Source organism: Chrysochloris asiatica, unplaced genomic scaffold, assembly GCF_000296735.1.
Source record: "Chrysochloris asiatica unplaced genomic scaffold, ChrAsi1.0 scaffold00182, whole genome shotgun sequence".
NCBI classification, from domain to species: Eukaryota; Metazoa; Chordata; class Mammalia; order Afrosoricida; family Chrysochloridae; genus Chrysochloris; species Chrysochloris asiatica.
In genome coordinates, this window is record NW_006408700.1 from 6,097,170 (window position 1) to 6,118,007 (window position 20,838).

The 20,838-nt window shown below is 41.5% G+C and overlaps 1 protein-coding gene across 1 annotated transcript in view; it reads right to left on the minus strand.

Moving 5' to 3' along the window:
• Nucleotides 1-8,891, minus strand: part of LATS1 (large tumor suppressor kinase 1) — a 55,777-nt gene extending 46,886 nt beyond the window's left edge. Inside the window, exon 1 of the mRNA XM_006872063.1 lies at nucleotides 8,495-8,891. The gene's annotated coding sequence lies outside the window, so the exon portion shown is untranslated. The remainder of the gene's footprint in view (nucleotides 1-8,494) is intronic.
• Between the last annotated feature and the right edge of the window lie 11,947 nt (nucleotides 8,892-20,838).

Here is a 20,838-nt window from a genome sequence, read left to right on the forward strand (position 1 = left end):
GGAGAGCGGGACCCTACCCAGAGAAGCAGTGATGCCAGAGATGGAGGCAAAGATGATGACGTGGAGAGATGGAGCAGCTGGAGGCTTTAGATCCAGAGAGGGAGAGGGGCTGTGTGCTGACGAGCAGGGTGCAGGCTTGTAGTGTATACCCTTTGGTTGGTTGGTTGATGATGCATGGAAGGGATTGTAACCATGGCAATGAAACGATATATGATAGAATGAATGCAAAACTAATGTTCTCCCATGTAAACTATCACATAATTTACAATAAAACACTTTAAAAAAATACTGTTTACCAAAAAAACATTGAATTGTATGATTTCATAAGTATATTTTATGATACATAAATTAGATCTTAACAAAGCTATTTTAAGTATTTTTTTAAATATGGAAATTAATTACTTAAACACACCACAGACATGTTTATTTACAGCAGGTTTGATACAGGGTGTAGCTCTGCAGCAGAATATTAGAAGCACTAGTTCCTGATTACTTCACTGCTTTCACCAGTACTGTAGTGGAAATATTACTCAATTAGTTGTTAATCAATTAAACTCTATCTGACAAGCAGCCTGTATTTCTGTATTATAAACAAGCAAACAAAAAAAGATTACCTTTGTCATTGTATGGTTAAAAACTATACTCTTTCTTGTTTACAACATAACCCAGTTTACTGATGATTGTTTCATAAACAAAATTAGGTGAATCTGACAAACCTTATGGTTTTTATGAAAAAAGCTGGTCTCTAATGATAGTCATTTTCTTTTCTAAACTCTCCCCAAATATTAATTTAGTAGTTCATAACCAAATTTTTCTAGATTTAATATTTGCTAAGCAGTCTCGTTTGCAAACTATCTTTTCTTAAGATGATCAACTTTCCGTTTCTGGTCTTCTGAAACCTGACATTCTCCATGATCATGGATTAACACCCCAATCCTGAATACCCACTGCTACCAAGTTGATTGTAACCCAAATCTTACAGAATAGACGATTTCTGAGACTAAATTTTTATGGAAAGGCCGGTGGGTGTGAACCGTCAACCTTGTGGTTAGCAGTTGCTTAACCCATGGCACTACCAGGTCTTAAGAATGACGGTTGTAAAACTCACATGCTGGTTCCGTCTGTATCTGGGCTACAATTCATTTATAGCAAACTATTGTTATATACCATCAAGTCGGTTCTGACTCACAGCGACCCTGAAAAGGGTTTCTCTAGGCTTTAAATCTTCAAGCCATAAAGTCTCATCTTTCTCTCATGGAGTAGCTGGTGGGCTCGAACCAGGGACCTTGTGGGTCACAGTCCAGTTCTTATCGTATGGAGCCACCACACTCCTTTATAGCATGTAGGCATTCTTTTAAAATCTCGATTCATTTTTGCTTCAACTCCAAGTTAACAAGGTTATTACTGCTCTTTTACCATTTGTAAGAGCACTCTCCTTGAGAAGAAAAAGACACAATAGTTTTGCACTGTCAAGATTGACTTTTTGTCCCAGACCCCAACATAGGGCCTGGCCAACAATAAGCAGTTTAGAAGTATGCGGTAATCATAAAATTCAGGAAATTTATCCCTACTTTTCATGTTTAAGAATATATGAAGACTAGGGAACCTAGAGCTAGGGGGCATGGAGGAAAGCAGACTCACCAGTGAGTACTATCCAATTTGTCTAGGTGGAGCTGATGAAATGAAATACAGATGGGTTACGTGCGATATTGTAGTGAATAATGGTTATCAAGACGGATTGTGAGTGTTGGAAATGCAAGGGTAGATGTTTTGTAGCAAGGAAGAGAGAGATTATTTCTCCAGTCTAGGAGTGGAGGTCTCTGGGACCACCAAAGGATAAGAGCCAAGAATGGGACCCCACCCAGAGAACCGGGGATGCCTGAGATGGAGACAAAGATGATGACATGGAGGGATGAAGTAGCTGGGGACTTTGGATCCAGAAAGGGAGAGGAACTGTGGGCCAAAGACTGAGGGGGGAGGAGGGAGTGTAGAGCATGGGCTTCTAGGATATGCCCTTTGGTCGGAAGACGATGCATGGAGGGGACTGGAACCATGGCAATGTAATGATATATGATGGAATGAATATGGAACTGAGATTCTCTCATGTAAACTATCATATAATTCACAATAAAACATTAAAAAAAAGAACATATGAAGACTCTAGACTCATGCAAAGAGAGAAAGGCTGTGTGCTGGCAGCCAGGAGGCTGCCTTGCAGAATGTGCCTTTTGGTTGTTTAAATGATTATATATTTCTAAGTGTTTCTGTGTACATAAAACAAAACAAAACAAAAAAACCAAGAGGGAACAGAAGCACATACTGTTAAATGATAATGCACGAAGGGGACTGTAATCATTGTAATAAAACAATATATGATAGGATGTGTGTAAAACCAATGTTCTCCCATGTGAACTATCACTCAATTCACAAGAAAAGTTTTAACAACAACAAAATTGTGTATATGTGTGTGTATGCTTCAAAAGGTTCTGGAAAAATTCCATTATCTGTTCATTCTTTTCCCACACACTTTATATATATATATATATACATAAAGGAGCTCTAGTAGCGTAGTGGTTACGAATCGGGCTGCGAACCTTAAGGTCAGCGGTTCGAAACTACCAGCCGCTCCGCGGGAGAAAGATGAGGCTTTCTACTCCCGTAAAGATTTACACCCTCGGAAACCCTGTACAGGGTCGCTATGGGTCGGACCCGACTCGATGGCACTTAACAACAACAACAACATATATATATATAGTTTTTATTGTGAATTGAGTCAAAATTTACAGGACAGAGCATCAGTTTTAATTCAACAAATCATATACTTTGTTTTATTACAATGATTATAATCCCCTCCAAGTACCATCAATTGCTGCTCCTCGAAAACCCTATCTATACAGGGTTGTTATGGGTCGGAACCGACTCGACAGCACTTCACAACAACAACAACTCTCTATTCATTTTAGCTCTTTTTTTTTTCTTTTCTTTTTAAACACTCAGGCATATACAATAATTTAAACCACCAAAGGGCACATTCTGCAAGCCTGCCTCCTGGTCGCTGACTCTCAATCCCTCTCTTTCCATGAATCTTGAGTCCTCAGCTGTTTCCTCTCTCCTTCCCATCTCTGTCTCCATCTCTGGTGTCGCTGCTTCTCTGGATAGGGTTCCGCATTACACTTCTGCTCTTCTCCCTTGATGGTCCTAGGATCCTCTGTTTCTGGACTGTAAAATTAACTACTTCCATGTTTTTGTTACAAAAATTCTACCTTTACAATTTTAACAGTTGCAATTAGTCATGATAACAATTATTCACTATTGAATCATAAGAATCTTATCCCCATCTCTTTTTCCCAGACCCATCTAGACAAGATGAAAACGATTCCATGGGGACTCTTTATCTTTCCCCATACCCTCTTAAACTAAACTCCCTCTTGAAACCTTGTAAGCCAGTCACTTGTGCCTTTATTGCCCCCTCATTTCAGGAAGTCAATGTCTAAGTTGCCCGTCCCTATCTACGCTGTATACAGAAGGGACAGCATTGATAATTGATGTGAAGACACCTTCCCTCTCTGCTGGAATTTACTACATCTGTTGGAAGTTACTACATCCATGAGTATAGGTCAAGTTCATCAAATTGTAGCAATTTACCCTTGTTTCCTTTATTGTTATTATTATTATTTTTAATCTTCCTCTAGTGGAGTTCTGATTATCAAGTCATCAAGGCTAGGTCAAATGGGTACTATTTGCAAGTTTGGGTGTTTTTGTGTCCACAAACTTTTGATGTCCCCTCATATAATTTTGTGTAATTACAGCTATCCACTGCTTAACTGTCTGACTGCATACACGCCCGAGGTCAAGTTTTATTTGTTTGTTTGTTTTCTCTTTCTTTTTGCTTACTATTTCCCCCTAATGGTTTTAAGAACTCTAAACCCACATTCTTGCAGCATTGGACCCCAGACAGGACACAAGCCGGTGAGGCAGAGGACAGGGATTGGGTGGCACTCTTAAGTCGCTGACTGGGAGGTGAGCAGGCAGAGCAGCAGCTCAGGCTGGTCACTTCTTCCCAGTTTGCTTACTCTAGCTCTTCTCCAACTGCTAGCCTTTTGTCTGCCACCACTGCTGGCAGCAGCAGCTGCAGGATGACAAGAAGCAGTCCAGAAGGTTTTAATGTGGTGTTTGAACAGTGTCTACATCACATGGCACCCTATGTCACAGAACATATTGTAGACATTGGAGTCCTGCTATGGCGCTGTGGGTTACTGCACTGGTCTGCAAAGTCAGTTAGAACCAGAAGGTCAGCCATTCAAGCTCACCAGCTGCTCCTGGGAAACCCTATACAGGGTCACTATGGGTTGGAACCAACTTAAAGGCACTTATCAACAACAATCATGGACATTAAGCAACACATACCTATATAAAAAGATACATCCTTATGGAAAATTTTAAACAGAAACCTCATAACCCACTTCCTTCCTCAATGGAATCACTACAGTAGGTTGACTAATGGTCTCCCCACAAATGATATTCAACTCTTAATGCCTGTAAACGTTTTTGCATTTGAAAAACAGGGCTTTGCCGATGTGATTAATTTAAGGCTCCTGAGATGGAAGATTAGCCAGAATTATCCCAGAGAGTACGAAATGCGATCACAAGTGTGCTTATTTGGTGAGGACAGAGGGAACTTTGATTCACATAGTAGAGGAAGATGCACTGTGACTTGCAAGCAGAAATCAAGGTGGTGGAACCACAAGGCAAGGAATGCCAGCAGCCACCATAAGCTGGAAGAAGCAAAGGATGGTTTATTAACTTTGAAGAAACTGTTTTGTTAAAAACAAAGTATGAACAACAGTAAGCTAGCTGAGAAAGATCTGCAACTTTCAAAGAGTGAATATTCTCCTTCAGTGTGCATATTTAACATGTGGCCAAGGAAGCTAACAGAAAAAGAACCTCCCGGAAAGTTTTTGGTGGTGGTGGTGGTGTGCTGTGGGGTCAGTTCCAACTCATAACAACCCATAACTCTTTACAGGAGCAGAAAGCCTCATTTTTCTCCTGCAGAACTGGTAGTTTCGAACTGCTGACCTTGCAGTTAGCAGCCCAATTCGTAACCACTATGCTACCAGAGCTCCTTAGAAAGTTCTTAGTGGGCCATAAATGATAATTGGTCAGGAATTGAAAAGAATGATGGATGAAGGAATTCCTCCCTGATAACTGAATTTTCCTATCTCTATGTCTGGTTGCTTCTATTGCATCTGCTGGGGTAAATTTCAGGATTATTATAGATCAGCAATTGCTATTTATCTCCCAGTCTCCCTCTTTTCTACTAAGAATGTTTATTATGGCCCTCCTGTACTTTTTCGATGGTGCCCAAGTGGTGTAGTGGGTTAAGTATTGGGTTGTGAACTGAAAGATCGGTATTTCAAACCCACCAGTCACCACTCAGAAAAAGTTGAGGCTCTCTGCTCCCATATTTACTCTCTGACATCCTATGGAGCAATTTTACTCCGTCCTATAAGGTTGCTATGAGACAGAATCGATTCCACAGCAGTGAGCTTCATTTTGTTGTTGTTGTTGTTGTTTAGGGTACTTGCTCCACCGCTATATATTGTGGTGACTAAGTGAAAGTGAGACAGAGAGAACAGATGTTTACTTGGGTGAGTGTAGGACAGAAACATCCCAAGTCTCTGGACTAAGAGGAGCCACATTTGGACCTGATGGAGACTGCTGCTACTGCTGCTGCATGTCATCAGTTTGGTTCCGACTCACAGCGACCCTGTATTGTGTTTCTGTGGCTGTAAATCATTACAGGTGCAGAAGCCTCATCTTCCTCCCGCAGAGAGGCTTTTCAATTTGAACTACTAACCTTGCAGTCAGCAGTCCAATGTATAACTCACTAAGCTACCAGGGCTCCTCGATGGAGAGACTAGTGGGCATGGAAAACACAGTACATAAGACTATAGCTTCTACCATTACTTAATGACCCAATATGGTAGAAAGATAACACACTGCCATGAACATCTTTCCATGATAGCATGTTCCCTTAGAGTTCGGAAATTATGTACATCTTGAATCAGCGTTGTGGGAGAAAGATGAGGTTGTCAGTTTCCGCAAAGGTTACAAGTTCGGTAACTCAAATGAGTAAATCTACTCTGGCCTATAAGGATTGCTGTAATAACAATCAGCTCAATGTGAGTAAGGTTTATTAGGTAGGAAAGTTAATATTAAAATAAATTGCTAGCAACAAAACAGAGGCTCTGGAAAGCAGACACTGCACATGTCTAACTTAATAATCGTAAATTGTTACTTGTCACTGACACAGCTTTGACTCACACCAACCACAACCCAAGTAGAAAAGAATGTTGCCAGGTGCCATCCCTGTGACTGTTAGTAAATTTAAGCCCACTGTTACCACATGGTGTAACTGAGGAAGGCTTTCCCAGCCTTTGCTGGCCCTTTATGTTTATCATTTTGGTCTCTTCTAAATGATGTGTCTAAAATAAGAAAGTCAAAGGCTCAATTATTTCACAATCCATAGGATTTTCTGAAGTAGATCGCCATGCCTTTCTTCTTGTCTTAGTCTGACAACTCTGCTGAAACCTAATCACCATGGTTGAATGTGCTGGCATTTGAAAAAGTAGTTAGCAAGCTACTAGCATCACAGCAATATGCAAGTCACCAGGTATGACAAATTGACAGACAGATGGTGGGAAGCATAAATAGGAGGTGTCTTTTCATCTTGTTACCATGATTGTATTCTTTGCATTAGTAGCATCACATAAGGTGATCTAGGTGGTCCCTGATTCAAATTTTCTTGTGTACTCAGAAATAGAAATTGTCACTCAAATAGCAATGCAATTACAGGTAGAAAAAAGTACCAAACTGAGGCAAGATCACAGGAATTTCAAGGATAAGAGAGACTTATGAAGGACAAGCACTCAGACATAATCAAATGATGATTAAATAACTTTTGAGGTCTACAAAAATCCTCTATCTAAATATGAAATTAGCATCTAGAATAACAAGTAACCAAAGTTTGTTCCAAGACTTGTTGTTAGGTGCTGTGGAGTCGATTCCGACTCATGGCAACCCTGTACAGGGTTTCCGAGGCTGTAAATCTTTATGCAAGCAGAAAGCCTCTTTCTCCCACGGAACAGCTGGTAGTTTGGAACTGTTGACCTTAAGGTTCACAGCTCGATTTGTAACCACACCTACCAGAGCTGCTTTGTTCCAAGACTATGTCTAGGTAAACTAACAAGGACTAGACTTAAAAACAACCAAAAAATGGAGTATAGACTGAAATCCAGCTACCATATGAAAACTCGCAGCAGCCATTTTTTATTTGCTTTGAGTGGCAAATAATATTGTCAATACTCAGGCATAGAAAGAATGTGCTTCTTCCACCAAAAGCCATGATCTAATTTCTTGCAAAAGTAGCCAATCAGAGGAACATAATGCTATCTCTTTAACATAAATCAAATTCTTCCACTGCCTTTGAGAACCAACTAGACTGTTTTTACAGTGGTGGGTCAACTTATTCAAGGAAACAACCCTGGTTTCAGCAACTACAAATACTGGTGCCTTAGGAAAAAACACTCATTCCAATTACAATATCCCATCTTTCCTTCCTTCTGGAAGAAAATGGGTTAACAAATTTTTAATCTTCATAAATAATCCATAAAGGCCTGACAATGTTCATGATCCCGAGAATTCAAATCCATTTTTCAATGCTGAAGTGATACGATTTTTCGCGTGTGACAGATTAGATTTCTCAGTAAATTTCTGAATGACATCAGGACGAAGATGAATCCTTCAAAGTCATATTAAGATAGGAGGCAGAAATACATTAAACTTGTTCCTTTAGATAATGTCTTTGAACTGGAGAGGGCTGAGGAAGGGGGTTAAATCAAGTTACCTGAGTCATTCTTTGCTTCACAAGCTCTTTTTGAATTTAAAATACACAATGTTCCTTTTCTTCCCTAAGTCCTCTTTCATGAAGACTCTCAACCAGAGACAGTAACTTCACTTTACAATGGACTGGAAATAGGGATTCCCAGGATTTCTTCAACGTATACACAGATCGGGGTGCACGAATTTTAGCTCTTTTTCTGGGGCTCGTTTCCTTCGGAAGCACCTTTCGCTCTCCTTGTCTCCCAAACATCGCTGACCTGTGGGCCGGGGCTGGGGTGGCGGGGAGACAGTCTGCGCCAGGCCGCCAGCGAGGCTACTCTCCCCAGCCTAACTGCACCTCCGAGGCCGCGAAGCCTGAGGCTCTTCCCGCAGTGCCGGGCGCGGCCGACGATCCTTTCCCCTGGGCAGGGCTCAGCTCAGGTCAACGCTTCCAGTCAACACAGGCCCGGCCCGGGCCGGCTCAGCCCGCCAGTCCGCAGCAGCCCCTGGACCCCCGCCAGCGGGGATGGGCGTGGGCCCCAGCGGCCACCGCCTGCCAACTCGGGCTCGCGAGGAAAGTGGGCCCCACCCGCTACGCCCGCCGCAGACCTACCTGCAAGGGAGAGCGGGTCTCCAGGACGGCGGCACGGGCCCAAGACGGGAGCCGAAGCGGCCAGAGGCCGTCCCAAGGACCCCAAGTCTCCCTGGTGGGGCTGGACGGGAAGAGGCTCCGGGGGGCTGCCGCGAGCCAGCGCAGCCCGTCGCAGGGGTCGCGAGGACCTGGCTTTCCCCTTAGCACCAGGGCACTACCACTGCCGCCGCCATTTTGCCTTCCACTCCGCGTCGCCGCCGCAGCGCTCCGCGGCCGGTTTCCCGGATGTGGGCATTTCCCGGCGTCGCTTGCGCGGGGGCCGAGGACTGGGGGCTTCTGCTCGCCCGGCGGCCTCAAGGGACGCCCCGCCTGCCGCCTGCCACCTCCCGCCAGCTCCTCCCGGCGGTGGTGAGCGGCGTAGTTTGCGCTCCTAGCTACCCGCATGTCACTCGCGGCGTTGGTGGGGTCAGGCTCTTCCCCGCCCAAGCCCACTGTGCTCTTTCCTGGGACGGATATGGAATAAGATACACGTCTGCAGGAGCTTATCAGAAGCGACCCGCAGCTCGCGGTGGACGTCACATAAGAGGTTTCTAAAGGGTCTGAAGTAAAATCTGATGATAGATAAGCACTTTTTTCACGAGTAAATCAATCTTTGTCCTTCAAGTACATGGGTATTTTCTGGATAAGCCGAACGAGACCGAGGATGCTTCAGAAAATTGTGGGAAAATGGAGTGAAAAGATAATGGGATTTCCCCACGAACTTCAAAGCCCCTTTATATTCCTAGAACCGGGACATATTGATGAACAGGTTTTAGAGCTCTTTTATCTGCTAGCCGTTATCAGCACAGGAAGTCAGAATTGCTCTAATTGAAATAACAGTGATAGGGATTGTTGTTGTTAAGTACCCTGGAGTCGGATTCGACTCATAGTAACCCTGCACAGGGTTTCCGAGGCTGTAAATCTTTACAGAAGCAGAATGCTTCATCTTTCTCCCGCGGAACCGCTGGTAATTTGGAACTGCCGAACTTGAGGTTAGCAGTCCGATTCGTAACCACTACGCTACTAGAGCCCCTTAGTGATAGTGATGTTGTTGTTGTTAAGTGCCGCCGAGTCGGTTCCGACCCATAGCGACCCTGTACAGGGTTTCCGAGGGTGTAAATCTTTACGGAGTAGAAAGCCTCATCTTTCTCCCGCGGAGCAGCTGGTAGTTTCGAACTGCTGACCTTAAGGTTCGCAGCCCTATTCGTAACCACCTCGCTACCAGAGCTCCTTTTAGTGATAGTGATAGGGAGGTTTATTTACCTTTAAATTGAATAGGAAGTTTGGGATACTATCCCAATTTGTGATATTAGAAGGTGCCTTCCATCCGTTGCAAAGAGGCACTTTGCCAATTCTTCATGTAGAAAAGAAATACTTGGCATTTTCATGCTTCACCTTTCATCTTTCTCCTTAGCCTTAAACCTTAATCCACTGCCACTGAGTGGTTTTCAACCTATGGTAACCTTGTATAGCATTTCTGTAACCTGAGCAGAAAGCCTGATCTTTCTGCCCTATAGTATCTAGTGAGTTTGCGCTATCAACCTTGTGGCTTTAGCAGTCCAGTGCTTATCCACCATGGCTCCTTCCCCTGTCCACTTGAGGCTAAATTTAAAAGAAAAAAAAAAATTTTTTTTCATCAACATCTTTTTCTGATTTTACAGGAATCCAAAAGTTCAAATATGGAAACGTTTGTTGAAAGAAAAAACTATGTTCCTAGAGCCCTTCTATACTGTCAAGTTCCATGAGTGTAGGAAAGGCTGTTCTGTAGACTGCTATATTCTTAACCTCAGGTCCTGCCAGGAGTTCTGGTGTAGCACCATAGGATAAGCACTTTACCTCAAGGTGGGTTTGAACTCATTGGACACCAACTCAATGACACTTAACAACAATTGTTATTGCCTGGTATATTGTTGATTTTCAGTATTCTGGTATTCTTGACTTTCAGCCAAGATCCATTTGATGTCAGTAATGGTATCCCTTGTCACACATCCTCTTCCGAATCCAGCGTGAACCTCCCTCCATAAGTTCTCTGTCAGTGTATGATTGCAGCTACTTTTTAAATATCTTTTGTAAAATTTTACTTGCATGTGATATTAATGATATTGTCCGATGATTTCCACATTCCGTTCGGTCACCTCTCTATGGAATGGACACAAATATGGATCTCTTCCAGTCAGTTGGCCAGAATGTTGTCTTCCAAATTTCTTGGCATAGATGAGTGAGTGCCTCCTGTGCCGCCTTACTTTCTTGAAAGATTTCAATTTTTCTTCCATCAAATCCTGGTGCCTTGTTCTTTGTCAATTCCTTTAGTATACCTTGGACTTCTTCCTTCAATATTTTTGGCTTTTGATCATATGCTACCTTTTGAAATGGTTGAACATCAACCATTTCCTTTTGGTACAATGAATCTGTGTATTCCTTCAAGTGCCACATAAGTTTGCTGAAAGATTTCAATTTGTGTTCCATCAATTCCCAGTGCCTTGTTCTTTGCCAGTCCTCCAATGCACCTTGGACTTCATTGGCTCTTGATCATATGCTACCTCTTGGAATGCTTGAACATCAACCATTTTCTTTTTTTTTTTCCAACCTTTTTTTTTTGGCTCTATGACTCTGTGTATTCCTTCCAGTGTCTTCTCTTTTTTTTTTTAATATAAAACTATTTATTGACCACTGTTCACCAGAATTTACAATACAGTAAACAGTATACAATTGGATTAACAATACCACAAAGTTACTTTTCCTGGTTTCAGCTGAACCAGTAACCAAATACTGAGAAGACTGAACCTACATATAAGGAATGGATTGGGATAAAACAAAAATTAAAAACCCACGCAGGCCAGTAGTTTATAAGATTGTTCACCCATTTATGCCAACAGGTTGTAAATGGCAACATTTCTGACCATCTTATTGGATTCTTAACCAACAAGGTGTTAGACATTCCATGAATCATGACCTTTTACTAAAACACAGCGATTCCAACTCTATGTAAAGGAATGGCTCTCTAATGGATCAAAAGCCCACTTGCTCAACCTTGTTTGGCTTATTTAAACATATTATTTGTCCAGTTTTCTTACTTGGGTAGGGAAGTTTTTAGCAAAGGTTGTTGTTGTTGTTGTTAAGTGCCTTAGAGTAGGTTCCGACCCATAGCGACCCTGTACAGGGTTTCCGAGGGTGTAAATCTTTACAGGAGTAGAAAGCCTCATCTTTCTCCCGCAGAGCGGCTGGTAGTTTTGAACCATTGACCTTAAGGTTCACAGCCCAATTCGTAACCACTACGCTACCAGGTAAGATTTACCATTTAGGGAATTTTGCAAATAAACAGTTTCAATTATATGACTCTTTCGATATGGATTTTGATAATGATGTTTCAAGTTGTCCAATTAATTACTGGATCATTTATTTGATTTGAAAGCTTATGGCCTACAACTTTTTTTCAATTTTACTTGAGGAGATCTATTTCTTGAGTTGCTACGAATGATAACATCCTTGAAACAATACAAACTTACCCATGGTTGTGAATGCCAGCTTTGTATAGAAGAGTTTTGTTTTTGATGGATGTAAAATCAAATCAAATAAATTTACATATATACAAAAACAACCCAAAAGCCAGAATGGTCCTTAGGCATATATTTATGGGTTAAACCCAAGTTCTGATTCAGTAATTACTAGGTAAAGTATCCCAATATTTAGAAACGCTATTCTCTAATGCAGAGGAACTAATATACCATGGTATTGAATGTTTTTCTGATAATTGAAGCAACTACACAAAGCTTTTATTTATTTGTTCACAATAACCAGTGCTATTGATGCAACAAAAACAAACACCCCAGCAGCTCCCCCAATACTACTTCAAAACAAACATAGCAAACTTGATTTCCATTAGAATGTACTTATTCTTCATACTAATAAATCAAAAAACAAAAAACCAAGACCAAAATTATATATATATAAAGTGATACAAGCAATTATTGAGCTTCATCTTCTGGACAAGAATTCCAAGTTAATCTCTCTTCATAAAATGCAATACAATTTGAGGGCATTTCATGTTTGCCTCTTTTGCCAGCACCGAGTCTACCTCATCTGCATCTTTCCATTTCATGAGAAACATGAATTCTCCACTGATGTCTGTGGCACCAAGGATTCGCTCAGGATGAAGACCTCTGGCATAGCCCCTGGGTTTGTCAGCAGCATCCTTTTTCATTGTCAGATAAAGATGCTCCACGTTTCCATTAACTACCTGTCAGTCCAGCACTTTTCCTTCCACAGATTCTTCAGGTTCTGCTGCTTCAACTTTTTTTTTTTTTACTATTTCCATTGTTTCTTTCCCATTTTTTTTTTGCAGTGTAGTTTTATTGGAGGCCATTTTTATTGCAGAGCTGTTATTCACGGCCTCCAAGATCTGCAGCATCTCAGACCCTGCACACCGCCAGCTCAAGCCACATGTGAGGAGGAGGCTAGGAGGAGACTGGGGAGTGTGTGCTAGGCTGCCACCAGGCCTTCCATCCTCTTCTGATGCTTTCTGCATCATTCAATACTTTGCCCATTGTTGTTGTTGTTAGGTACCCTCGAGGCAATACCGACTCATAGCTACCCTATGCACAACAGAACAAAACACTGCCAGGTCCTGGGCCAACCTTACAATTATTGCCATGCTTGAGCCCATTCCATCTCACTGGGGGTCTTCCTCTTTTTCTCTGACCCTCCACCTTACCAAACATGATATCCTTCTCCAGAGACTGGACCCTCCTGACAATATGTCTAAATATGAAAGACAAAGTTTGGCCATCCTGGCCTCCAAGGAGCACTCTGGCTGCACTTCTTCAAACACAGATCTGTTGGTTCTTTTGGCAGCCCATGGCACTTTCAATATTCTCCTCCAACACCATAACTCAAAAGCATCATAGAATCCCTTCAGTATTGCAAGTTGAGCTTGACGTTTTTCTGCAGTTTTCTCAGAAAACTTTGTACATGTCGTTATTTGCTTTGGTCTTCTTGAACTGCATTTTGAAGTTTTCTGTTTAACTCTTTTACCTCCTCATTTCTTCCATTTGCTTTAGCATCTCTACTTTATTGGTAGCTTTCTAAATAGCAGACACTAAGCTAAACACTTTCCGACAGGGATTGAATGGGGAAACCCAGACATAAATTCAGGCAGTTTGACTCCAGTGCCTCCTAATGACTTCCCTGTACTGCTCCTCCACCTTCTAATTTGAGCTCTTCTCTCTGCTTGGTCCATGCTAATCATCTTTTCCTTATTGGCTGTGAACTATACTTCTGTACCAGAACCTGCTGCTAACCGACTTTGATGTTCTGGGTTTTTCCTGGATCTTCTTGCACAAGATAGGATACGTACTTGACTGCAAACTGCAAAGTCAGTGGTTTGAGCCCACCAGCCACTCCACAGGAGAAAAGGAGACATTCTGCTCCCGCAATGATTTACAACCTCAGAACCCCTATACACAGGGCTCTGTGCGCAATGGGGAAAGCCCTGTACACAGGGCTCTGTGCACAATGGAGTCAGTCAGAACTGACTCCACAGCAATTAACAAGAAATTCTTCTTGAACTGTCTCTTCACATCCAAGTCTTGGCGTTAATGTTTATTGTTCTTTTTCTCTTATTTTAAAATAGTTACTACAGTCAAAGGGCACAAAAGGGCAAAAAAATACACAAAGTTCATCAGTAATGTCTTCAGTCTCTGTCTCTGCAACTCTCTGTTTCCTTGAAGTAATATTAATGCTAGCTAGTGTGGATCCCTGCAGAGATGCACATACATGCCAGAAGTTCCTTCTTTCATTCCCCCCTCTACATACTGTTCTGTGACATGCTTTATTGTTTTGTACTTAACTATGTGCCTTGGCAATCATTCCCTTTTACATAGTGTTCTTCATCCTGTTGTTAGGTGATTTCATGTGTGGGCCTTCTTGACGGTAAACTTTACAGTAGAGCACCAGGTTTTCCTCCTGTGGAGTAGCTGAGGGGTTTCAAAATACTAACCATTAGGTCAGCAGCCAAGGGTTTCGCCATTGCACAACTGGATCCTCAACCCGATTTTAATTTTTTGTCCACATATGCTCACCTCTTGATTATTATGTCCTCTAGATGAAACTTTTGAGTCAGAGATGGCATTGGTGGTTGAACCATATCTAGTGATTATTATATCTCAGGGTGGGATCTATCAGGGTTACTATAATTTAGTCTGAAGAGTAAAATTAGCTACCCGGTCTCCAAATGTGTTGACAATTGATCCAGATCATCACTCGATTATAGTAAAATAAATTGCGATCAGTTTCTTTCAAAAGGATACTTGTTGGATACACAGACCCCTGAGAAACATGATGGAGAGAGAGTAACATGTGGATACCACCTCTGGCCTTTAGAGTATACAATGCAGTTGGGGAATGGAATGCAAACACACATTGACTCTTGGGTGTAGTTACGGTACAAATGATGGATGGCACAGCCTGGTTAGTGTAGCCATTCTCCACTTGTTACCACTGTGCTCACTAGATTCCATCAAGGCATGACTGGGAACTGAGGACATGAAGACCTTTGGAAATTAAGGGAAGATGATGGATAGGTTATAGGTGGAACCAGGATGATGGTTTATTCGCTGCTTGTTCTTTGCATGAGGTAGATTTCAGTAAGTGTTCTATTGTTTGAGCATTAGGACACATAAGACGTACAATGCTGGCAGTGTTTTCTTTTATCCCCTTTCTTCCTGAAGGTGGTGGTGGTGTTAAGTGCTGAGTCGGTTCCAACTCTTAGAGAGCCTACGTGTGGTTTCCAAGGAGCAGCTGGTATGTTTGAACTGCCGACCTTGTGGCTTGCAGTCCAGTGCTGATCCTGTAGTGCCACACCAAGAGTCCTTCTTCCTAATTGTTATTGTTATGTTCCGTGGAATCAGTGCTGACTCATAGCGACCCTGTACAGGGTTTCTGAGGCTGTAAATCTTTATGGGAGCAGAAAGCCTCATCTTTCTCCTGTAGAACAGCTGGTAGTTTTGAACTGCTGACCGTGAGATAAGCAGCTCAATTCGTAACCAAAATGCTACCAAAGCTCCTTCTTCTTCCTAATAGGGATGTATTAATCTCTTCAAAGAGTCAGTTTTTCACTCTTCTAGTTCAATGATCTCTTCACTTTGTGTTTCTTTCCTACAGCTTGGGCCTTCATTTCACTTCTTGTTTCTTAGGGTGGAAGCGTAAGCCTTTTTAGTTTTCTAGTACAGACATTCAAAGCTACAAGTTCCCCTCTAACACTGTTGTGAGGAGGTTAGTGGCAGAATGATTAAGTGCTTGGCTGCTAACCAATAGTTTGGTGGTTCGAACCCACCAGCTGTTCTGGTGAGAGACAGACGCAGCAGTCTGCTTTTGTAAAGACCTACATCCTTGGAAACCCTCTTGTCTGGTGCTGTCAAGTCAATTATGATTCATAGTGACCCGACCCACAACAGAATGCAACACTGCCTGGTCCTGAGCCAGCAAAAGTTATCATGTTTGAGCCCAGGCTGGTGCCCCCGTGTTAATCCATCTCCTTGGGGGGCCCTCCTCTGTTTTGCTTTCTCTCCACTTAGTCACATATAAAGGGACCCTTAGTACACTGCAGCATTTTTTTTTAAATGGCACCTTGGGTTTATTAGGCATTTTCTAGATATTTGTATTCATTAATAACACTTGCATGTTCATAGTTGTAGCCTGAAGATGCAAGTGTTTAATGCCAACACAAAAGTTGAAGCATTACTCTTAATATTCACTATGGCTGTCTGTTGATCAAGGTTGAATGTGGATGTGCGTCTGAGACAGAGAAAGAAGACTTTATTGCTCATACTCTGACTTTGGATGTAAAAACCTTCACCCTCCAACACTCCATTTTTCAAGTTAACTTGTAACTTAAAGAAAGCAGAAACTAGATTTTAATGTTTATAATACTTTACATTAACATTGTGTTCTTATACATAATAGGTAATAATTCTGATTCCAAAGGAGTGGTAGTTGATACAAAAAACTGATGTAAATCAGCTTTTTATATCAGCTACCTAAAGGGGAATATCTAGAATGACAATTCATCTTAATTATTCTAAAACATAATCCTCAGGTGTTATAGATTGTCTCTTCATAGTTAAAAGAACTCTTGCTTTAAAGACAAAGAAATGTGAACTTGAACACTAATTCCTCAGTTTCTTTGAGACACTTTATACATCTCTAGTATTAGTTTCCTTAGTGATAAAATGGGAAAAATTAAACTAGGTATTAGATTGGTGTATGTGATTTATTATCATTGTTAACCCTGCTGTGACACTATGGGTTTTTGCATTGGCCTACAAAGTAAGTTTGAAACGCAAGGTCAGCAGTTCAAGCTCACCAGCTACTTAAACTGCAGGTTTTTTGTTTTTTATGTTTTATTGTGAATTATGGGAGAACCTAAGATTTATATTCATCCTATCATGTATTGTTTCATTAGCCATGGTTACAATCCCCTCCATGCATCATCAACCAACCAAAAGGTATACCCTACAAGGCTGTCTCCCAGTCATCAGCACACAGCTCCTCTCCCTCTCTGGGTCTAAAGTCCCCAGCTGCTCCAGCTCTCCACATCATCATCTCTGCCTCCGTCTCAGGCATCACTATTTCTCTGGGTAGAGTCTCCCTCTCCGCTCTTTTCCCTTGAGGTCCCAGGGGCCTCTGCTCCTAGACTCCAATATTAATCGCTCCCCTCCTTGCTACAAAATGTCTACATTTGCATTTCCAACCCTCACAATCAGTCCTGATAACAATTATTCACTATTGTATCACATGAGACGGATCCACATTTTCTTTCATCAGCCCCGCCTAGACAGATTGGATACTACTCAGTGAAGATTCTACCTTCCTCCACGCCCTCTGGATCTGGGCTCCCTCTTGAAAGCTTGTAAGCCAGTCACTTCTTGCCTTTGTCACCCCTCCCCCCCAGGACTCTGGGTAGCCAAAGTCCGAGTTGCCCATCCCTGTCTACTCTGGGTATGGAGGGGGTGGGAATGATCCTTGCTGTAAAGATTTGTTCCCTCTTTTGAGCTACTGCATCCATAAGTGTAGGCCAAGTTCATCAAATTGTATCAGATTACTTTTTTCCCTCTTCTTTCTTCTTCTAATTGAGCTCTGATCATCCAGTCATTGAAGCCAGGTCAAGTGGGTATTATCTGCAGGTGTGGGTGTTCTTGTGCATATGCCCTCTCTTCTTATCAGCTGGATGCTTCACTCTCCACTCTAGTCCTCTGTGGCTATGTCACTGACTCTGGGCCCAAGAGTCTCCACGTCTTGCCACACTGCTGGCCAAACCAGGGCTCCACCCGGGTTCACAGTAGTCTATTGAACATTGTAGAGCTTAGCTTGCAGCTTCATTGCTGTTTTTCCCTCGCTTCCCTGAGCGTGGTCACCAATCAGAGTGTGTATTCCCATTAAGTCTTAGTCTTGGAAGGGGGTTTGCACTGAGGGGACCCGACCACTTGCCTTGATGTCTCCTAGGCAAGCAACTTGCTTGTTCTTGTAGTAACAGTTGGTCTGCTTACATTGTTTTGTATTTTTCATGTAGCTCTTTCTTTCAAGAAGTATCTTCTGTTCTTCTAACCACCCCAGGCTGGTCTGCTTGTCCTTTCAAGTGGAAATTTCCCACCTCAAAAGATTCTGGATAGAGTTCAGGATTCCACCTATCGTCTTATATAATGCAGAGGCTCTGCAGGAAGCCTTCCTTCACTGAGGATGTTGTAGCCCCATTTTATGTATTCCAATCAGTTATAGGCAGAAGACAGACTTACAAGCTTTCTATGGTGATATTTCTGGCTATTCCTTTCTCTCCCCCTCAACTATTTTATAACAGTATGCTAGGGCAACAAAGATTCAAAGGGCAGTCAAACATCTTAATATTATTTCCCCCCTTTCCCCCATTTCAACCATGTCTCAATTCCTGTATCCCAGAGCCCGGTTGTTCCAAGGTTGTGCATACTTCATTATTTACCTCTGTCCCACTTAGCCCATGCAAACCTAATTGTTCTCCCATCTGCTTTGCTCTTTCATTCTCCTCTCCCTCCTTGTATATTGCCCCCTCCCCAGCACCCAAACTATCCTGTGTCTTATTCCCTGCCCTGTGCTCCACCTTCCCCTCCCCCCCCATCCCTAAACTGGAGTATTTTTAAAAGGGAAAACAAGATATGAGAGGATTTCAATTCCACCAACACTGATTCTGTGCCTATGATGGATCAGACGTTGTTCAGCATTACTAATTCAGCAGTATGACTGGAACCCTATTCCTGTGCTCTTGGTTCAGCAGGAGAAGACAGGCTGCTCAACTGCGAAAACACAACTTAGGTTCAATGTGCACAGTGTGCTTCTGAAACCCAAGCCCACCCCAACCCATTGCCATCAAGTTGATTCCAGCCCACAGTGCAAGTGAACGGACAGGCTCGAATAGAAGCGTTCCATAGGGTTTAAAGGCTATACATCTTTATGGAAGCCCACTGCCAAATCTTTCTCCTATGGAGCAGCTGGTGGCTGTGAACCACTGACCTCTGGGTTATCAGCTTAGCACTTATCCACTGTACCACCAGGGCTCCCTTGTTGAAGCCCGGAAGAGTACAATTTAGCTGATTGTCAGAAACCAAGGAAAACTTTCTGGAGAAAATGACTCCTAAAAGGAGTATGCAAGGGTGAATAGAATTTATCCAAGGAGGAAATCTTGCCCATAAGAAAACCACTGAAGGAATTTAAAATGCCTTTTAGTATGGAGAACTATAATATCTAGCCTTGAATATGTGGCTTTGTGATATAGGAATTATTTTTTTTTTTAGTTCTAGAAGAGACAAAAAGGAGCCCTTCAATGGTTTTCTTGTGGGTCAGAGAAAAAGAGGAAGAACCCCCCCCCACACACACAAGATGGATTGGCACAGTGGCAGCAGCAATGGGTTCAAGCGTAGCAATGACTGTGAGGCTGACGCTGGACCAGACAATGTTTCATTCTATTGTGCATAAGACTGCTTTAAGTCAGTACCATCTCCAAGGCACCTAAAACAAAACAAATAAATGTTTAAATTTTTAAAAATTATTTACATGAACACACAGAAAGGGATTCACAAATAAATATGTAATACATTAAACAAAAACTGGAAGAGGTGGTGGTGTTGTTAAGTGCTGTTAATTGTTTCTGACTCATAGAGACCCTGTATAGGGTTTATGAGGAGCAACTGAAAGTTTTGACCAAATGAAACAGACAAAAAAACCCAAAACCTGGAGATATGATGGCATAAAAAAAGTTGAAGTCAAAAAGTATTTATTAGGACAGAAAAGCAAAACCTTATAAAAATTATTATGACTGGAATTATAAAGGCAATGAATACATACTTCAATTGTGTAACGGCAGTGATTTGTCATCAAGGTCTCGATTCAATAATACATTTACTAGACTTTGGAAAAACAACGTAATGGGTTTGTCTTTAAACACTATGTATGATGTCATCATGGATGTTTTCTTTCAAATAGGAAGAAATATGGCAGAATTCTTTCATCTTACCATATCACCATTGTTTTAACAAATTTAGTCTGGAAGTCAGTTCCTATATCAGTATCCACATCGAGTATTATCTATTTTATAACACAATGTTTTTCTTATTCTTATTGCAACTATGTTTTAAAGCTAAACAAAATTCTTAGAAGAAAAATTTCCTTTTGTTCCCTCCAGATAAATATGAGTCTAACTAGTTATTAGTTTTATTCAAAATTATTGTAATGAGGGAAATTGTCAATGCATGTTCACAATTTAAAGTTTTTAAACATAACTATAGATTTTTACTCTATACTCAATTACTTTTAAAGTTTATTAACATTAGGAAACTAAATGTGGATGCATTACAGAAAATACTTGCAATAAAGAGAAGATTAATATTGGCTAATGTCGTGAGGAAGACATTATGTATTATACCACATGTGGTTGATAAAAACCATAGGAACCAGTGGTGGTTTGACACTGTTCAGTCTTCTAACATCAAAACTGAAGAGTTGGTTCCATGAGCTGTCAACCATAGTTTGTTAGAAGGCCATGTATTTCCATCAGTGCAAGAATTTCTCTAAGGTACACTCCCACATTCAAATTATTTTGTTATTAGTCATCTTTCAGATTGTGCAATTCTTTTATAAGCATATCCAACCAACAAGAACTGACTCTGGGTATCAACATGAATAATATTGTTAATTGATGTTTCTACTGTATGTTTCACATTTCCAGTAATAAAATTTGGCATAGATGTTGAAATCCAAAAGGTTAACTCTACGTTTTATCTGATATTGTATTATCAAAAGTATTT